This window comes from Kogia breviceps, chromosome X (genome assembly GCF_026419965.1).
Source record: "Kogia breviceps isolate mKogBre1 chromosome X, mKogBre1 haplotype 1, whole genome shotgun sequence".
Taxonomy (NCBI): Eukaryota; Metazoa; Chordata; class Mammalia; order Artiodactyla; family Physeteridae; genus Kogia; species Kogia breviceps.
Genome location: NC_081330.1, coordinates 14038298 through 14056202, shown reverse-complemented (window position 1 = coordinate 14056202; position 17905 = coordinate 14038298). Strand labels below are relative to the sequence as shown.

The 17905-nt window shown below is 40.4% G+C and overlaps 1 pseudogene; it reads left to right on the top strand.

Annotated features, from left to right (window-relative positions):
* Positions 1–17905, top strand: part of LOC131747650 (transmembrane 9 superfamily member 2-like) — a 127127-nt pseudogene that overhangs the window by 34278 nt on the left and 74944 nt on the right.

Below are 17905 nucleotides of genomic sequence, written 5' to 3'. Positions count from 1 at the left end.
ACCAGTCTGGGACCACCTTAAAGCAAATTCATAACTTGAACTTTCTGGGACCACTTTGATGATATGAATCCAGCCTGCAAATCTATGTCAGGGCTGGTCTGTGGCCACAACTTTTTAAGGACGGTTTTATTTCTCTCCCCCCGCCTCTGCCTTGTTCTGTTTAGCTGCAAGGCCATCTTCCCAATAGTCCATTGGGACTATAGGAGCAGGTTCACTTCTGGCTCACCTTTACTCTGAGGATGTTACTTTTGGAGGGGGTGTGTGGTCTCAGCTTAATGTGCAGAGGGTCTCATATTAACCTTTTCACCTGGGAGGGCCTTCCCTGAGTTCCCGCCTCCTCATCCCATGCAGCTACCCAAACCCAAGTTCAAGTTTGCCCAGCTCAGCAGGTGACCTCAGGGCAATAGCAGCATCAGTGCTCTCTTACCCAGCTGACCTCTCTGGCTTCCTACTTTCCCTTAGAATTTGGCATGGTAGTTCCTTACTTTCTTGTCACCTCATGTTCCTTTTTTTCTTTTTTAAATTTTAAAGACTTTACCTTTTTAAGAGCAGGTTTAGGTTCACAGCAAAATTGAGAGGAAGGTACAGAGATTTCCCATCTACCCCTGCCCCACCCATGCATAGTCGCCCCCATTCTCAGCATCCTCCACCAAAATTGGACATTTGTTACAACTGATGAAACTACATTGGTCCATCACATCATAATCACCCAAAGTCCATACTTTACATTAGGGTTAACTCTTGGTGTTGTACATTCCATGCTCATATTTCTTTTAAGGAGATGTTTGTTATATTTATCATTTGTAGTTTTTAGCAGGAGATTTGGCCCAAATAAGATTGGAATTGGAAATCTAGTTAAAGTTTTAAAGCATAATTTTAATATCTAGTAGAAAGGAAACTAACATTTAATGACTTCCTTACTCTGTGCCAGGTGCTGTGCTAGGTCTTTCCATATAATTTCTCACTTAATCCTCAACAATTTTAGGAATTAAGTGATGATAGCCCCATTTTACAGCTAAGAAAACTAAGGCCCAGAAAGACTCATGTACAAAAGATGGTATGTGGCAAAATCTGAATTCTATCCCAATGTTTCTTGATCCAAATTTTGATCTCTTTGTACCATACCAAACTGCCTCATATTTTTTGAGCGTCTACTGGATATTAGCTCTGAGAATATATTTGAGAAGTGCCTGGCACATAGTGGATGTTCAAAAATATTTGTTGAATGAATGAATGATCCAGACAAAGTTCATAGCCTTGTGATCTACTGGGGAACACAATTTACTAGGGTAAGTAAACATGTAAATACACTGAGTACAATTTAATGTGGTAAGTGGCAGAGATATGAGCTGAGTGCTATGAGAGCACAGAATAAAGAATTCTCTTTAGTAATTTTTCAGATTATAAGTAGAGGCTGTGGCAGCAGATGAGTCTGGAGAGACAAGCGGGATTCAGATCCTGAAGGGCCTTGTTACCACTTTATCTGTTAGATTGAGTATGCGTGACGGTGGTTGAAATGCTTTTCATGGGCAGATTTAACCCTCACAACACTCTGTTATGATTTCTACAGTATAGGCACGGAAACCAAGACACTGAGAGGTTAAGCAACTCGGCCAAGGTCACACAGGCTAGCACATGCCATTCCTGAGCTTTCAACCTAGCCAGTTTGACTGTGGAGTCTTTAACCCCTATGCTGTGCTGCTTCTATTAGTACATATCACACACATACATCTGTACTAGTACATGCTCTACTAGCTGCATTTTATTTCTCTGTATGTTTATACCATCTTTCATTTAACTGTACTGATAGACATTTTTGGTTGTTTCTAGGTTTTTGCAATTATGGACAGTATTGTAGTGAGCAGTACTTACTTTCCATCCCAAGCTGATTCTGATACACCGCTTCAGGATCACTCGTACCGTCTTCTTTATCATCACTGTACTAAATGATCTCTAAATTTCCTTCAGGGCTATCACTCTCAATTCTGAGATTTGCAGAGTCATAATTCTTAATCTAGGAGTCTTGCATGTTGTAGATTACTCAACATGGTAATTGACAAGGCTCATTTGTACTCATTCTCCAAAGATTGAAGGCCTGGGTGACATAATAGCTAATATTTAGGCTTTCTTTTTTTTTTTTTCGGTACGCGGGCCTCTCACTGCTGTGGCCTCTCCCGTTGCGGAGGACAGGCTCCGGACGCGCAGGCTCAGCGGGCATGGCTCACGGGCCCAGCCGCTCCGCGGCGTGAGGGATCTTCCCGGACCGGGGCATGAACCTGTGTCTCCTGCATCGGCAGGCGGACTCTCAACCACTGTGCCACCAGGGAAGCCCAATATTTAGGCTTTCTATGCCAAGCACTGCACTAAGTACTTTACATACGTTATTCTGTTTAATCCTCTCAACAATCTTCTGGGCAATGCTATTATTGTCCCCAATTTTAAAAAGGGGAAACTGAGACTCAAAGAGGTTAAATGACTTGTCTGTGGTCATATAGCTAGTAAATGGATGTCTGATTGCAAAGTTCATATTGTAAACCCTTGTCTTAGTTTGCTAGGGCTGCTGTAACAAAGTACCACAAAATGAGTGTCTTAAAACAACAAAAATTTATTGTCTCAGAGTTTTGGAGGCTAGAAGTCCGAGACGAAGGTGTCAGCAGCAGTGCTTGTTCCTTCTGAGGGCTCTGAGGGTGAATCTGTTCCGTGCCTCTCTCCTAGATTCTAGTGATGGCCAGCAGTCCTTGGCTTGTGGCTGCATCCCTCTAGTCTCCTCCTCTGTCTTCACATGGCCTTCTGCCTGTGTGTTTCTCTCTCTACATGGCCTTTTCCTCCTTTTATGAAGACTCTGGTTATATTGGATTAGAGCCCACCCAAATGGCCTCATTCATCTTAACTTGATTTTGTCTTACAGAGACCCTATTTCAAAATAAGGTCACATTCACAGGTACAGTGGGTTAGGACTTAAGCCTGTCTTTTGGCGGGGGACACAGTCCAACCCATCACAACTCTTATACAAAAACTGCCCCCCAAATCCTTATGGATAAATAGTCCCTCAACTCTCCCTTAACCACTGGTTCTCAAAGTGTGTTCCAGGACTGGGAGCATCCCCACCACCTGGGAGCTTCACCCTAGGCCGAGGGAGTCAGAACCTGCATTTTAACAAGATCCCTGGGCAATTTGTATAAACTTTCAAGTTTCAGAAGAATTGATCGAAGATAATTATCTTCAGATATAGTTGTGTCTACTAGTGAGTGAACTAATGAATACCTGGCTGGTAGAAAGAGTTTCACTCCGTTTTTATCTGTTTGATGCTTCTGATTAGAAATGTAGATATACCCTCATTATACAAAATTTGGTAAGTACAGAAAAATCTAAACAAGTAGAGGGAAACTTATTGCCTACAATCTCACTACCCAGAGGCTCCACAGCTAACATTCTGAAACCCATCTTCCTTCTAGTTTTCCTGGCTTCATTACTTTTACCATAAATAAAGCCCAAACTCTCGATAGGCTTAAACTTTAAGTACTGATAACATTTTATTAGTTTATTTGTATTACTTCATAGTTTTTTTTTTAACATCTTTATTGGAGTATAACTGTTTTACAATAGTGTGTTAGTTTCTCCTTTACAACAAAGTGAATCAGTTATACATATACATATGTTCCCATATCTCTTCCCTCTTGCATCACCCTCTCTCCCACCCTCCCTATCCCACCCCTCTAGGTGGTCACAAAGCACCGAGCTGATCTCCCTGTGCTATGCGGCAGCTTCCCACTAGCTATCTATTTTACGTTTGGTAGTGTATATATGTCCCTGCCACTCTCCCACTTCATCACAGCCCACCCTTCCCCCTCCCCATATCCTCAAGTCCATGCTCTAGTAAGTCTGTGTTTTATTCCTGTCCTACCACTAATCTCTTCATGACATTTTTTTCCCTTAGAGTCCATATATATGTGTTAGCATACGGTATTTGTTTTTCTCCTTCTGACTTACTTCACTCTGTATGACAGACTCCAGGTCCATCCACCTCATTATAAATAACTCAGTTTCATTTCTTTTTATGGCTGAGTAATATTCCATTGTATATATGTGCCACATCTTCTTTATCCATTCATCTGTTGATGGACACTTAGGTTGCTTCCATGTCCTGGCTATTGTAAATAGAGCTGCAATGAACATTTTGGTACATGAGTCTTTTTGAATTATGGTTTTCTCAGGGTATATGCCCAGTAGTGGGACTGCTGGGTCGTATGGTAGTTCTATTTGTAGTTTTTTAAGGAACCTCCATACTGTTCTCCATAGTGGCTGTATCAACTTACATTCCCACCAGCAGTACAAGAGGGTTCCCTTTTCTCCACACCCTCTCCAGCATTTATTGTTTCTAGAGTTTTTGATGATGGCCAATCTGACCGGTGTGAGATGATATCTCATTGTAGTTTTGATTTGCATTTCTCTAATGATTAATGATGTTGAGCATTCTTTCATGTGTTTGTTAGCAATCTGTATATCTTCTTTGGAGAAATGTCTATTTAGTTCTTCTGCCCATTTTTGGATTGGGTTGTTTGTTTTTTTGTTATTGAGCTGCATGAGTTGCTTATAAATTTTGGATATTAATCCTTTGTCAGTTGCTTCATTTGCAAATATTTTCTCCCATTCTGAGGGTTGTCTTTTGGTCTTGTTTATAGTATCTTTTGCTGTGCAAAAGCTTTTAAGTTTTATTAGGTCCCATTTGTTTATTTTTGTTTTGATTTCCATTTCTCTAGGAGATGGGTCAAAAAGGATCTTGCTGTGATTTATGTCGTAGAGTGTTCTGCCTATGTTTTCCTCTAAGAGTTTGATAGTGTCTGGCCTTACATTTAGGTCTTTAACCCATTTTGAGTTTATTTTTGTGTGTGGTGTTAGGGAGTGTTCTAATTTCATTCTTTTACATGTAGCTGTCCAGTTTTCCCAGCACCACTTATTGAAGAGGCTGTCTTTTCTCCACTGTATATCCTTCCCTCCTTTATCAAAGATAAGGTGACCATATGTGTGTGGGTTTATCTCTGGGCTTCCTATCCTGTTCCATTGATCTATATTTCTGTTTTTGTGCCAGTACCATACTGTCTTGATTACTGTAGCCTTGTAGTAGAGTCTGAAGTCAGGGAGCCTAATTCCTCCAGCTCCATTTTTCATTCTCAAGATTGCTTTGGCTATTCGGGGTCTTTTGTGTTTCCATACAAATTGTGAAATTTTTTGTTCTAGTTCTGTGAAAAATGCCAGTCGTAGTTTGATAGGGATAGCATTGAATCTGTAGATTGCTTTGGGTAGTAGAGTCATTTTCACAACGTTGATTCTTCCAATCCAAGAACATGGTATATTTCTCCACCTATTTGTATCATCTTTAATTTCTTTCATCAGTGTCTTATAGTTTTCTGCATACAAGTCTTTTGTCTCCTTAGGTAGGTTTATTCCTAGATATTTTATTCTTTTTGTTGCAGTGGTAAATGGGAGTGTTTTCTTAATTTCACTCTCAGATTTTTCATCATTAGTGTATAAGAATGCCAGAGATTTCTGTGCATTAATTTTGTATCCTGCAACTTTACCAAATTCATTGATTAGCTCTAGTAGTTTTCTGGTAGCATCCTTAGGATTCTCTATGTATAGTATCATGTCATCTGCAAACAGTGACAGCTTTACTTCTTCTTTTCCTATTTGGATTCCTTTTATTTCTTTTTCTTCTCTGATTGCTGTGGCTAGAACTTCCAAAACTATGTTGAATAAGAGTGGTGAGAGTGGGCAACCTTGTCTTGTTCCTGATCTTAGTGGAAATGGTTTCAGTTTTTCACCATTGAGAACGATGCTAGCTGTGGGTTTGTCATATATGGCCTTTATTATGTTGAGGAAAGTTCCCTGTATGCCTACTTTCTGTAGGGTTTTTATCATAAATGGGTGTTGAATTTTGTCAAAAGCTTTCTCTGCATCTATTGAGATGATCATATGGTTTTTCTCTTTCAGTTTGTTGATATGGTGTATCACGTTGATTGATTTGCGTATATTGAAGAATCCTTGCATTCCTGGAATAAACCCCACTTGATCATGCTCTATGATCCTTTTAATGTGCTGTTGGATTCTGTTTGCTAATATTTTGTTGAGGATTTTTGCATCTATGTTCATCAGTGATATTGGCCTGTAGTTTTCTTTCTTTGTGACGTCTTTGTCTGGTTTTGGTATCAGGGTGATGTTGGCCTCATAGAATGAGTTTGGGAGTGTTCCTCCCTCTGCTATCTGTTGGAAGAGTTTGAGAAGGATAGGTGTTAGCTCTTCTCTAAATGTTTGATAGAATTCGCCTGTGAAGCCATCTGGTCCTGGGCCTTTGTTTGTTGGAAGATTTTTAATCACAGTTTCAATTTCAGTGCTTGTGATTGGTCTGTTCATATTTTCTCTTTCTTCCTGGTTCAGTCTCGGCAGGTTGTGCATTTCTAAGAATTTGTCCATTTCTTCCAGGTTGTCCATTTTACTGGCATAGAGTTGCTTGTAGTAATCTCTAATAATCTTTTGTATTTCTGCAGTGTCAGTTGTTACTTCTCCTTTTTCATTTCTAATTCTATTGATTTGAGTCTTCTCCCTTTTATTCTTGATGAGTCTGGCTAATGGTTTATCAATTTTATTTATCTTCTCAAAGAACCAGCTTTTAGTTTTATTGATCTTTGCTATTGTTTCCTTCACTTCTTTTTCATTTATTTCTGATCTGATCTTAATGATTTCTTTCCTTCTGCTAAATTTGGGGTTTTTTTGTTCTTCTTTCTCTAATTGCTTTAAGTGCAAAGTTAGGTTGTTTATTCGAGATGTTTCCTGTTTCTTCAGGTATGATTGTATTGCTATAAACTTGCCTCTTAGAACTGCTTTTGCTGTATCCCATAGGTTTTGGGTCGTCGTGTCTCCATTGTCATTTGTTTCTAAGTATTTTTTGATTTCCTCTTTGATTTCTTCAGTGATCACTTCGTTATTAAGTAGTGTATTGTTTAGCCTCCATGTGTTTGTATTTTTTACAGATCTTTTCCTGTAATTGATATCTAGTCTCATAGCATTGTGGTCGGAAAAGATACTTGATACGATTTCAATTTTCTTAAATTTGCCAAGGCTAGATTTGTGACCCAATATATGATCGATCCTGGAGAATGTTCCATGAGCACTTGAGAAAAATGTGTATTCTGTTGTTTTTGGATGGAATGTCCTATAAATATCAATTAAGTCCATCTTGTGTAATGTATCATTTAAAGCTTGTGTTTCCTTATTTATTTTCATTTTGGATGATCTGTCCATTGGTGAAAGTGGGGTGTTAAAGTCCCCTACTATAATTGTGTTACTGTCGATTTTCCCTTTTAAGGCTGTTAGTATTTGCCTTATGTATTGAGGTGCTCCTATGTTGGGTGCATAAATATTTACAGTTGTTACATCTTCTTCTTGGATTGATCCCTTGATCATTATGTAGTGTCCTTCTTCGTCTCTTGTAATAGTCTTTATTTTAAAGTCTATTTTGTCTGATATGAGAATTGCTACTCCAGCTTTCTTCTGATTTCCATTTGCATGGAATATCTTTTTCCATCCCCTTACTTTCAGTCTGTATGTGTCCCTAGGTTTGAAGTGGGTCTCTTGTAGACAGCATATATATGGGTCTTGTTTTTGTATCCATTCAGCCAGTCTGTGTCTTTTGGTGGGAGCATTTAATCCATTTACATTTAAGGTAATTATCGATATGTATGTTCCTATTACCATTTACTTAATTGTTTCGGGTTGTTCTTGTAGGTCTTTTCCTTCTCTTTTGTTTCTTGCCTAGAGAAGTTCCTTTAGGATTTGTTGTAGAGCTGGTTTGGTGGTGCTGAACTCTCTCAGCTTTTGCTTGTCTGTAAAGGTTTTAATTTCTCCATCAAATCTGAATGAGATTCTTGCTGGGTAGAGTAATCTTGGTTGTAGGTTTTTTTCCTTCATCACTTTAAATATGTCCTGCCACTCCCTTCTGGCTTGTAGAGTTTCTGCTGAAAGATCAGCTGTTAACCTTATGGGGATTCCCTTGTGTGTTATTTGTTGTTTTTCCCTTGCTGCTTTTAATATGTTTTCTTTGTATTTAATTTTTGACAGTTTGATTATTATGTGTCTTGGCGTGTTTCTCTTTGGGTTTATCCTGTATGGGACTCTCTGTGCTTCCTGGACTTGATTGACTATTTCCTTTCCTATATTAGGGAAGTTTTCAACTATAATCTCTTCATATATTTTCTCAGTCCCTTTCTTTTTCTCTTCTTCTTCTGGGACCCCTATAATTCGAATGTTGGTGCGTTTAATGTTGTCCCAGAGGTCTCTGAGACTGTCCTCAGTTCTTTTCATTCTTTTTTCTTTTTCTGCTCTGCATTAGTTATTTCCACTATTTTATCTTCCAGGTCACTTATCCGTCCTCCTGCCTCAGTTATTCTGCTATTGATCCCATCTAGAGTATTTTTCATTTCATTTATTGTGTTGCTCATCGTTGCTTGCTTCCTCTTTATTTCTTCTAGGTCCTTGTTAACTGTTTCTTGCAATTTGTCTATTATATTTCCAAGATTTTGAATCATCTTTACTATCATTATTCTGAATTCTTTTTCAGGTACACTGCCTATTTCCTCTTCATTTGTTAGGTCTGGTGTCTTTTCATCTTGCTCCTTCATCTGTTGTGTGTTTTTCTGTCTTCTCATTTCGCTTATCTTACTGTGTTTGGGGTCTCCTTTTTGCACGCTGCAGGTTTGTAGTTCCCGTTGTTTTTGGTGGCTGTCCCCAGTGGCTAAGGTTGGTTCAGTGGGTTGAGTAGGTTCCCTGGTTGGGGGTCTAGTGCCTCTGTTCTGGTGGATGAGGCTGGATCTTGTCTTTCTGGTGGGCAGGTCCATTTCTGGTGGTGTGTTTGGGGATGTTGGTAGCCTTATTATGATTTTAGGCAGCCTCTCTGCTAATGGATGGGGCTGTAGACCTGTCTTGCTCTTTGTTGGGAATAGGGTGTCCAGCACTGTTCGTTGCTGGTCCTTGAGTGAAGCTGGGTCTTGGTGTTGAGATGGACATCTCTGGGAGATTTTCGCCGTCCGATATTACGTGGAGCTGGGAGGTCTCTTGTGGACTAGTGTCTTGAGGTTGGTTCTCCCACCTCAGAGACACAGGCCTGGTGCCTGGCTGGGGCGCCAAGAGCCTTTAATCCACATGGCTCAAAATAAAAGGGAGAAAAAATAGAAAGGAAAGAAAAGGAAGGAAGAAAGGAAGGAGAGAGGGAGGGAAGGAAGGAAGAAAGGAAGGAAGAAATGAAGGAAGGAAGAAAGTAAGAAAGGAAGGAAGGAAGGTGGAGAGGAGGAAAGGGAGGAAGGAAGAGAGGAGGGGAGGAAGGAAGGGAGGAAACAAGGGGGGAAGGAAGGAAGAAGGGAGGGAAGGAGGGAAGAAAGGAAGGAAGAATGGAAGAAAGAAAGGGAGAAGACAAAGTAGAATAAAGTATAGTTATTAAAATAAAAAATAATTATTAAGAAGAAAAACTTATATTAAAAAAAAAAACAGAAAAACAGGTCGGTCTAACCCTAGGACAAATGGTGAAAGCAAAGCTATACAGACAAAATCTCACACAGCAGCACACACATACACACTCACAAAAAGAAAAAAAGGGGAAAATAATAGTATATCTTGCTCCCAAAGTCCACCTCCTCAACTTGGGATGATTAGTTGTCTATTCAGGTTTTCCACAGATGCAGGGCACTTCAAGTTAATTGTGGGGCTTTAATCCGCCGCTTCTGACGCTGCTGGGAGAGACCTCCCCCTCTCCTCTCTGTTCGCACAGCTCCTGGGGTTCAGCTTTGGACTTGGTCCTGCCTCTGTGTGTAGGTCGTCCGAGGGCCTCTGCCCTTTGCTCAGACAGGACGGGGTTAAAGGAGCGGCTGATTGGGGGGCTCCGGCTCACTCAGGCTGGGGGGAGGGAGTGGCACGAGGGCGGGGCAAGTCTGCAGTGGCAGAGGGCGGCGTGATGCTGCACAGGCCCGAGGCGCGCCGTGCGTTCTCCTGGGGAAGCTGTCCCTGGATCCCGGGACCCCGGCAGTGGCGGGCTGCACGCGCTCCCGGGAGGGCCGGTGTGGAGAGTGACCTGTGCTCACACACAGGCCTCTTGGTGGCGGCAGCAGCAATCTTAGCGTCCCACACCCGTCTCTACTGTCTGTGTCGACAGCCGCGGCTCGTGCCCGTTTCTGGAGCTCCTTTACGCGGTGCTCTTAATCCCCTGTCCTCGCGCCCGAGGAAGCAAAGAGGCAAGAAAAAGTCTCTTGTCTCTTCGGCAGCTCCGCGCCCGTTTCTGGGGCTCCTTTAAGCGGCGCGCTTAATCCCCTCTCCTCGCGCCCAGGCAGCAAAGAGGGAAGAAAAGGTCTCTTGCCTCTTCGGCAGCTCCGGACTTCAACCGGACTCCCTCCCGGCCAGCCGAGGCGCACTAACACCTTCAGGCTGTTTTCACTCTGCCAACTCCAGACCTTTCCCTGTGATCCGACTGAAGCCCGAGCCTCAGCTCCCGGCCCCGCCCGCCCTGGCGGGGGAGCAGACAAGCCTCTCGGGCTGGTGAGTGCCGGTCGGCCCCGATCCTCTGTGCGGGAATCTCTCCTCTTTGCCCTCCGCACACCCGTGGCTGCGCTCTCCTCCGCGGCTCCGAAGCTTCCCCCTCCGCCAGCCGCAGTCTCCGCCCGCGAAGGGGCTTCTAGTGTGTGGGAACCTTTCCTCCTTCACGGCTCCCTCCCACTGGTGTGGGTCCCGTCCCTATTCTTTGTCTCTGTTTATTCTTTTTTCTTTTGCCCTACCCAGGTACGTGGGGAGTTTCTTGCCTTTTGGGAGGTCTGAGGTCTTCTGCCAGCGTTCGGTGGGTGTTCTATAGGAGAAGTTCCACGTGTAGATGTATTTCTGATGTCTCTGTGAGGATGAAGGTGATCCCCGCGTCTTACTCTTCCGCCATCTTTAAGCCGTTCCTACTTCATAGTTTTGTGTGGTTAAAAATCCAGCAATGCATGCATTTGTGAATTTTACATTTTCAATATTATTCCTTTGTAACAACTAGTTAAAACTGTAGAATTAACTAACATTTTAATTTTAGGCCAGATGCTCAGGGCTGCAGTTTTTATCTTATAAAAACACATTTACACTTCAGTATGCTTAATTTATAGCTCTATTTTTTAGAAGTAATATATCCCATTTTCATTCCGTGATTAGATTTTATATTTTTTAGTTTGTAGGAAAAGTTCAAACTTCTTTCAAATTTCTTCATCTTTCTGCAGTCTGGATTCAACAAAAGTAATACTTTCTACCTCTTCAACCATATCGATATTACCATTACATATCACAGGGAAAGTGAAACAAATTGGGGTATTGTAGGATTGGTTACTGCTAGACTTGATCCCCAAAGGTAATTATAGAATCTCTTTTTAATTAGTTCTATTAATTTAAAAATTAATTCAAAATGTAGAAGATCTCACCAGAATTTTTATTTTTAGGATACATGTGTGATATAACCTTAGATATAAAGTTTGAAAAATCAAATAGGCAGGGACTTCCCTAGTGGTGCAGTGGTTAAGAATCCACCTGCCAATGCAGGGGACACAGGTTCCATCCCCGGTCTGGGAAGATCCCATGTGCTGCGGAGCAACTAAGACCATTCGCCACAACTACCGAGCCTGTGCTCTAGAGCCCACGAGCCACAACGACTGAGCCCACGTGCCACAACTACTGAAGCCTGCATGCTCTAGGGCCCGCGTGCTGCAACTACTGAGCCCACATGCTGCAACTACTGAAGCCCGTGCACCTAGAGCCCGTGCTCCACAATGAGAGAAACCACCGCAGTGAGAAGCCCATGCTCTACAACAAGAGTAGCCCCCACTCGCCACAACTAAAGAAAGCCTGCACGCAGCAATGAAGACCCAACACAGCCAAGAATTTAAAAAAGAAAAAAAGAAAAATCAAATAGGCAATTTTATTCCATTTAACCTATAGTAAGCACCTGAATAACATGTAATGTGAGGAAGAACTGACAGATCTGGAAGAGAATTGACTTATTGAGGGTATCCTAACTCTCTTCTTTAGTTGCTGCCATATGACAAAGAGATTAGATTAAGATTTGTGTTTCTTCAGAGGACAATTCTAGCACCAGTGGAGTCTATTAGGCAGGTATCAGCTAGGTATAAGGAAGAATCTGCTAGCAATTAGAGCTCTCTAACATTTGAATAAGCAACCTCAAGAATTAGTGAGTACTTAACCCCTACACGTTTGTAGGAAGAGCCTAGATGACCCAGCTCTTTAAGATTTCATAATTAGGCACCCAGCATAGTGTCGAGTGGTCCCTACTGAGTGAGTGCTTAATGTCTGGTCCCTAGTAAGTGAGTGTCTGGTCTCTAGTAAGTGAGTGCTTAATGAATTGTAAAGGGCAATTCTGTATTGGGTAAGAGACTGGACAGGTGACCTCTAATGTTCCAACTTTAAGAGTCTTTGAAACTGTAGGATAAGAATAGTACTCTTCAATTAAAAGAGATAGAGGGGGAATATATCATGCAGTGTATCAAATCATGATCCATATGGGCAAAATATTATAAAATCTGAAATATTAGGATGGGAAAAGTGATCCTTTGAAACTTATGTGAAGTATATTAAAGGAGGTAAGTGTGGTATGGTTTTCTGAACACAGAACAAGGAATTCGGAAATTTGGTTTTTTGTCTCATCTCTGCTGGTTCCATTTTGGAAGTCAACCCTAAGTTCACCGAGATGAATCAGACTTCATTATTTTTAAGCCTACTGGCCTATTTTACTTTAGCCAAGGTTGTTCCGTCTGTCACAGCTGATGGCCAAAGGGAGAGAATAGTTAAGAGAATGGACTGTGCCAAGCTTTTGACCATGGGTAGGTTAACTTGATCTCTCATAGGTTTAAATTTCCTCATCTGCAATAAGAGAGGGCTGAATTAGGAGTTTTTAATATAGATACTGATGCATCAAACCCAATTTTTATTTTATTTTATTTTAAAAATATTTTAAATTTTTGTTTGTTTATTATGAGTGATATTTAGCATCATTTTACATGTTTATGTATCTGTATCTGTATCTGTTCCCAATTTTTATTGATGTGTATGTTTTTGGGCAAAAGCATCCTTACATTTCATTAGACCCCAAAAGATGAACACTGGTACTTTCCAACTCTGATTTATCTTAGTAAAAAGATATTCTTTTTAAATTAGTGGCTACGTTAAAAATTTTTGAAGATTTATTTCATAAGGTGTTGCAGACAGGAAATAAAAGAAGGATTAAAAGGATCAGGACATATTTATGAATAACGGGGTAAATAAAGCTACTAAGAGAGGACAGGGAATACCAGCCATTGTCAAGAGCAACCGCCCATGCCTCTTTGTGTCTGTCACTTCCGATATCTGGGAACAGAATTTTAGGTTGATGGGCTGTGAGGTCTGACTCAGGAAGGCTACTCATGTTGAGAGTCATTTGGGTAGAAAGGTAGTAAACATACAAAGTATGATACAGGAAGCTAATCTCATCAGCTATATGAAAATCACATTTAATTCTTATAATCACATCTAATATTCTCAGGCTCGGACAGAGTAAAAAAGCCAAGAAAATCACTTTCCAGAGCTGCATTTACTCTACCCTGCCCATAGTAATAGCTTATGTATGCATGCAATAAAACTTTTATCTAATCACAGTAGAGCTCATTTATTTGGGCCCCCTGAGAATGACTGTGTTAAGATTCATCTTTTTCAGAATTAGGCAATAGACATGGTCATAGACGTGAGTTAGGTCATAGACGTGAGTTAGGCCTAATGGTTTTCTGGGTCTAGAGTCTTGTGTTTTCTTTCAGGTTCTGTACCTTGTTAATTTCCCTGATGGTTGCTATAACTGATCATCTCTTTTTCCTTAAAACATCTGCCACATTTGGCTTTTGGGTTATCACTTTCATGGTTTTTTCCTGTCTCACTGGTTACTCATCAGTCTTTTCATTTCTCCAACCTATTTTTTTTTCTTTTTTTTCATATTTGGCCTCACCACACAGTTTGTGGGATTTTAATTCCCCGACCAGGGACTGAACCTGGGCCCTTGGCAGTGAGGGCATGGAGTTCTAACCGCTGGACAGCCAGGGAATTCCCTCATTTCTCCAACCACTTAATGTCGGAGGGCCCCGGGACCCAGTCTTTGAGCTTTGCCTCTTTATTTATACTCACACCTTGGCGATCTTACCCTGTCTCATCGTATCAGATACCTCAGTGACGCTTAGGTCTCTAGACTTGTATATCTGGCTGTTTACTTGACTCGTCCACTTGGAAGTCTAGTAGGCATTTCCAACTTAACATGTTCCCAAAAGAACTTCTAATCTTCCCTCCAAATCTGCTTCTCCTGTTGTCTGCTGCATCTCAGTAAATGGCAACTACATCCTTCTAGTTGCTCAGGCCCCCGAACCATGGCATCACCCTTGATTCCTCTTTATCATTCTTCACTTATACCCTATATCTAGTCCAACCCTTTGGCAGGTCATGGGCTCTAATTTTTTTTTTGGCTGTGTCGCACGGCTTGCAGGATCTTAGTTCCCTGACCAGGGATTGAACCTGGGTCCACAGCAGTGAAAGCCCTGTGTCTTAACCACTGGACAGCCAGTGAATTCCCCATGTGGCTCTATTTTTAAAATATATTCAGAATCTACCACTTCTCGTCACCTCCACCACTATCAGCTGGTCCAAGACGTGGTTATATCTCACATGGATTGTTGCAAAAACCTAGTTGGTCTCCTTGCTGCCAGCCTTGTCTTCTCACAGTCTGTTCTCAATACAGCATTCAGAGCATTCCTTTTTAAATTTCAGCTCGTGTGAATCCTCTGCTCAGAGCCTTCCAGTGACTTCCCATCTTAGAGTAAAAGTCAAAGTTCTGAAAATGGCCTGTAAAGCCTTATACAACCGATATATAAGGCCAGTGGTTTAAAATAGGGCTTCTACCTTGATTAGAGATCTTAACACAATTTTTGCTGCATAATCTCTCATATGAAATGCAGATCTATCCTATACTGGGTTCAGGACCCATACTTAAACAGTGAACCTTGATACGCATTATCATGCAGTATTTCAATTTTTCTCTTTAATGTTAAGTTTTGATCTTAACAGAAGATCAAAAGATTTGTAGCATTAACAATTTTTATTTCTCTAATTCATAGCTGTTTTAAATTGTATTTTGGCTTTAAGTAGAATGCATTCATCCTACAAACACGTATAATATAAGGGCACATTATGTACCAGACAGTAGCGTTACAGGAATGAATAACCAGAGGCACACACCAATAACCTTCGCAATCGTGAGCGAGTGGTTTTATCGTGCATATACATGTACAGATAACAATCCCATAAGGATTACATATGACTCTTTAGACAGAAGCCAAGGGGTAAACTGTATGCTGAGTAAATAATTCAAAATGGAAGCATCATGGTTTCTTCTTTTGATTTTCTATCACCCTTGATTCCTCTTTTACTTTTCGAGTGACAGAAGAGTCTCTATTTCTCACCAGGCATTTGCTAGCTTCACCAGTCCTGTCTAGTTTCAAACTTCTCTAGTTTTTGTTTTCCATCTTCTGGTTTTAGTAATCATTCTCTTTTTCAAACACAAAAGGTTCACATAGATTATATACTCAGTACCTTTCATCGTTAAGCATGGCATTTTACACACAGTAGGCCCTCAAATCTCTGGGTGCTTATACATATGATTTCTGCATCATCTATTTGATTTTCTAACTCTATAGCTAAGGTTACAAGATAGTTTTCTGTGTTAGTATATAGAAGGGGGGATGCAATAAAAGATGAAAAATAAAGCCATTTGCTAATAGAAGGATTTAAAAAAAAATCTATCCACAGGCAAAGAGAAGGTTCTTAAGTATTGTGTTTTGGGCAGTATACGGAGTCTTATTTGCATGTTAGGGACATTTAGAAACAAAAATATTTTAAATCGTAAAGAGTTTTAAATGCAGAATATAATGAAAGGCCTATTTTTTTTCAGCCTTCTATTGTTAACGTGCCTGAAGAGCCATGAATCAGAAATTTACGATGTCAGTTTGGTATAAAAATTCCTTTCCCTTCCTTTTTTCCCTCTCATTAGCTATAAACATTCAGATGAAAACCACCTAACTTGTAATGGACCCCTATGGAAATTCCTGGAGAATATACAGATAAGTTGAATGTAACCTACACTTACTCTGTGAAGTTTGAAGTAAGTATTCCATGCCATCATCTTATTTTTTTCCCAAATCAAGTATATAAATATCATATATTTCATTAATATTAAAGCCTTAATTTCCATCAATTTAAAGTTGTGTAACACAGCTTAGGAGCCCAAGAAAGTAGGTAAGTTCTTTATGTTAAAACCATTCAAAAGACAATAATTACAGGAATTGCTGTATTCAATCTACTACATTTCAGGTACCTTGCCCAGTACTTTACTTTCTCATACTTCATACTGAGGTTTGAATGAGGTACATGGGCAACCAGAGGGGTGCAGTGAGACCTTCAAGGAAGAATATCTTGTGGAAGAGACACAATCTATTGTAGTGAAAAGGGCTGACATATTGGACATTTGGACTGACCTACAGTTCAAATTGGGGCTTGGCCACTTACTAGCTGCATGAGCATAGGCAAGTCATGTGATCTCTGAGGCTCGATTTCTTCTCATGTCATTTCATCCTCATTTTCAGAATATATAAAGCCCTTAGCATGACACAGAGTAGGTCCTCAACATATAACATTCATTATTATTTGTACATCTGGAAGTTTTCCTTTTGTAAATAGCTATTTTTATAAAGATGGTATGTATTTTTGGTAAGTAGATAGCTAGGTAGATAGACAGATTGACTGTTAACATTCTGGTGAATAATGTATCAGCTCTTCGAAGCGTGTTCCAAAGAGTTCTCTATAAACTAGTTCCTTCATATTTTATTTATTTTAGCTTTTTTTTTTTTTTTTTTTTTTTTTTTTGCGGTACGCGGGCCTCTCATTGCTGTGGCCTCTCCCATTGCGGAGCACAGGCTCCAGACGCACAGGCTCAGCGGCCATGGCTCACGGGCCCAGCCGCTCCGCGGCATGTGGGCTCCTCCCGGACTGGGGCACAAACCCGCGTCTCCTGCATTGGCAGGCAGACTCTCAACCACTGCGCCACCAGGGAAGCCCTAGCTTGGTATTTTAAAAGGTGTTATGTGAAAAAAGGATCTATGATGAGGTTACTTTGGATAATGCTAGGTTAAACAATGTTAAAACAATGGCTTTATGAGTATTCAGTATGTTAAAAAACATTGTGAATTTTCAAAAGATGATTATAATATGCAGCATTTCATAGACCATGGCAAGAACTCATGGGGATATAATTTTCTGTAGAATACATAAGGAGAACACTGCATGTGGTGCTAAAAAGTGTACATCTTTGTACAAATGGGATATTACATGTACTATTTTCACTTAATGTGTATGTTATGGACATCTTTCCAGGTCAATAAATACAGAGTCACAGCCTTCTTTTTATTGACTACATAGTATATTTAACATACAGGCTGTAATTGACTTATTTAGTGCCACATTGATAAAAACAACCCAAATGTCTGATTTTTAATTATTATAAACAATGCTTGAATGAGCATCCTTACTTTTTTATTTGTCTGATTATCTCCTAGACTTAAATTCCTAGAAGTAGGATTATTTAGGTAACAGGGTGTGCACATTTTGATAATACCTTACCAAATTCTTTTGCAGAAAAGTTGCTAGGCCTGAAGATCTTCTGTTTCCTCACACACTCAGCAATACTAGGTTTTTGTCAGTTTTTAAAATCTTGCTTCAGAATTTTAATTCTGTGAGTATAACAAAGGGAGGTAGACTCATACTA